Source organism: Oncorhynchus mykiss, chromosome 13 (genome assembly GCF_057628025.1).
Source record: "Oncorhynchus mykiss isolate SJ-2025 chromosome 13, ASM5762802v1, whole genome shotgun sequence".
Classification (NCBI taxonomy): domain Eukaryota; kingdom Metazoa; phylum Chordata; class Actinopteri; order Salmoniformes; family Salmonidae; genus Oncorhynchus; species Oncorhynchus mykiss.
Genome location: NC_143034.1, coordinates 49922753 through 49926098, shown reverse-complemented (window position 1 = coordinate 49926098; position 3346 = coordinate 49922753).

Below are 3346 nucleotides of genomic sequence, written 5' to 3'. Positions count from 1 at the left end.
ACCAGAGCCCCCCCACACACACTTTCTCCTCCCATCTCACTGCCCCCCCCCTCCATCCATCCCTCCACTCCCTCCTTCTCTCTGCTTTCTTCCTGCCTCCCCCTCTCCACACACACATGCAGAGCTGAGTGAATAGAGCCTCCACCTGCACTATCAGAACAGATGGGTGCAGCAGAAGACAGTAGCTTTCTCTCTCCGTCTCTCTCTCTTTCCCTACTCTCTCTACATGTCTTTTCTTCATCCCTAATTTTCCCTCGTTTCCCTCGTATTGGACAAAATCAGTGTTTTAGCCTTTGTCCTTAGAAAAAAGGACTGTGTGTGTACATTTGCACAGGGAGTCTACCATTTTAATGCAGCCAATCACAGCACAAACAAACAAAAATGGCAAACCATTAAAATCAGGGCGTAATATGTAGCCAATATCAAAGCAGGAAATCACCAAAGCTGACTAATGGGTTGAATGAGGGACCCCTTCCTATTGGCTGTGTTTTCCTCTACAGTTCCAGTCATGTGCAGGGCAGATGGGGGACTAGTAGTGAGTCAGATGCAAATATTTGGATTTGGCTCCTGAATTGATCTGTGTTTATATTCAATATATACTTCAAACATGAACTGTTATGTTATGAAAATGAAGATAGGTATGTTTTGTATAGAGTATAGACAAAAACAGCCTAGCCATGGCAGTGGTAGTGTTAGACAGTATAGTACTCAATGTTTCTGAAACATCCTTCTTTTGAGGAGTTGTCATCTCTCCATCCATCCATCCATCCCTCCCTCCCTCCCTCCCTCCTTCCTCCACAGCAGTGAGTGTGTGGTGAGTGCAGTGCTGACTGAGACAGACTGTTTGGTATCATCTATAATGCATCCTTTGCCCCAGGACATGATGTGTGACAAATGACCTATTTCTGCACAGATCGCCACAGGGCCTTGACCCTGAGGGTGCGTGTGTGACTGCATTTGTGTGTGGTGTGTGGTGTGTGTGTGTGTGTGTGGGGGGGGGGGGGGGGGTTATATACATAGGGGGTTGTTGTTGTTGAAGGGTTAATTAATATGTATATACCAGGCGGTGTCAGAGGAAGGCCCTAAAAAATGTCAAAGACTCCAGCCACCCTAGCCATAGACTGTTCTCTCTGCTACCGCACGGCAAGCGGTACCGGAGCGCCAAGTCTAGGTCCAAAAGGCTTCTTAACAGCTTCTACCCCCAAGCCATAAAACTCCTGAACAGCTAATCAAATGGCTACCCAGACTATTTACATTGCCTCCCCCCCTCTTTTACGCTGCTGCTACTCCCTGTTTATTATCTATGCATAGTCACCTTAATAACTCTACCTACATGTACATATTACCTTGACTAACCGGTGCCCCTGCACATTGACTCTGTACCGGTACCCCCTGTATATCGCCTCGCTATTGTTATTTTACTGCTGCTGTTTCATTATTTGTTACTTATATTTTAAATTTTTTACTTATCTATTTTTTACTTAACACTTATTTTTCTTAAAACTGCATTGTTGGTTAAGGGCTCGTAAGTAAGCATTTCACTGTAAGTTCTACACCTGTTGTATTCGGCGCATGTGACAAATACAATTTGATTTGATGTGTGATTGTATATGTAAAATTGCTACATGTGTGTTCAGTGTTTGTGTATGATGTTAGAGTGTGTGTGCATGGTGTTGCAAGATGTGACTCTCCCACAACAATGGTGTGTTTTCCTGCCTTCCTCTCCCAGACTGACCTTCATGTGTCCTTAGATGTCGCCGCCTTGAAGAAACGATGGGGGAAGCAGGAGGGGGATGGGATGATTATTGGCATTGACTGTGCAGGTAGCAGGCATTTGCATTTAGTGTGTGGATGCTATTTTTGCCGTGGAGGACAGTCGTGATTCTCATATCAGGATATCTATCCATTTGTATCACTATGTGTGTTTCAATATTCACACATTTGCAGACATAAAATGAACATGCTTGTATAAGAGGCAGACAGTATGGAGTGTGTAGGCGATAAAAGAGGGGACTGTGTGTGGGTGTGTGTGTGTGTGTGTGAGTGAGTGAGTGAGTGATAATGCCTTATGTCGCTACAGTATGTCCCGATGTTTACGATGTGCTTATAGATGTGTAATGTACATTTTCTATGCCTAAATACATTTAGCCTAGAAGTGAATGTAAATGTAATGTAAACAGTGTTGTCAGCAATACTACGTTCCAGTTGTAGGCCATAGTATTTGTGGGTTACAGGTCCTGGCCTGAACACAACAGAACTAGTGTAAAGCTGGCAGCTCTAGGCTGATCTTAGCTGCTCCACTGAGTTGAAATAGATGTTAATTCACCACATAATTGTATCGTAGCTTCCTGCTCCTTTGCCTCTCTCTCCCTCTCTCTCTGTTTGTTCCACTCTCTCCATCTCACCCTCTCTCTCTCTCTTCCTGTACCTCTCTTCCTCTCTCTGTCCTTGTCCTGCAGCTCTCTCCCCCAGACCAGTCAGTTTGTGAATGTGGGCCCTGTCTGATATTTTACATAATTGCCTTACATAAGTAGCCAGCTCAGCTCAGAGCTTGGATGATATTAGCGGAGATGAATATTGCATGAGGAAAGCACTCGTTAAGCGTTAATAAGAGGATAGAGATGGGCCCCGCTGTCAGTCTGTCTTAACCCCGCCCCCACTGTTCACTGTTCTGTCAAGCACTGACTCTATTCAGTCTGTACTGTACTGTACGTGTTTGTGTTTGTGTGTGTGTGTGTGTGTGTGTGTGTGTGTAATCTATGTACTGTATGTGAGTGTCTGCTAGAGAGGCAGATTTTGTCATTAGGTGCTTGTGTGTTGTGTTTTCTGCTTTGTTTGCTGAATAAAAGCGGCTCTTGTGACACAAAGGCGCCCAGGTCTTTTAACTGACTGCAACCCCTGGCATTTGCAGTTCACACTTAGTGTGAATAAACAGGCTTAATTGCGGTCCCTCATTAGAAGGCCCTGGTTGGCAGCAGGGCAGGCTGCAGCTGAATCCTCCCTGTGGGTAGGAGGAGAGGGCACCTCAAGCACCTATTGTACATCTCTATGAATTAAAGGATCAAGCATTGCTTTTAGCCTGAAAACCTTTTGTTGTTCTACTGATTATTTTCTTATTTCTAGGGGCCCTTCTCGCCAGTAGAGGTGATTAGGAATCCTGTTGCATGGGTTGGGATTCTGAAGGAGCCCTCAGGCATTCTATTGTTCTAACTCATATAGCTGTCTTAATGTGCTGATTTGATGTCTGCAGAAACCGTATAGAATGCATATTTGGTGGCACTGGGAGAAATGTATACATTTTGAGCAGATTATTAATATGTATGTAAACTTCACAGATTCTGAAATA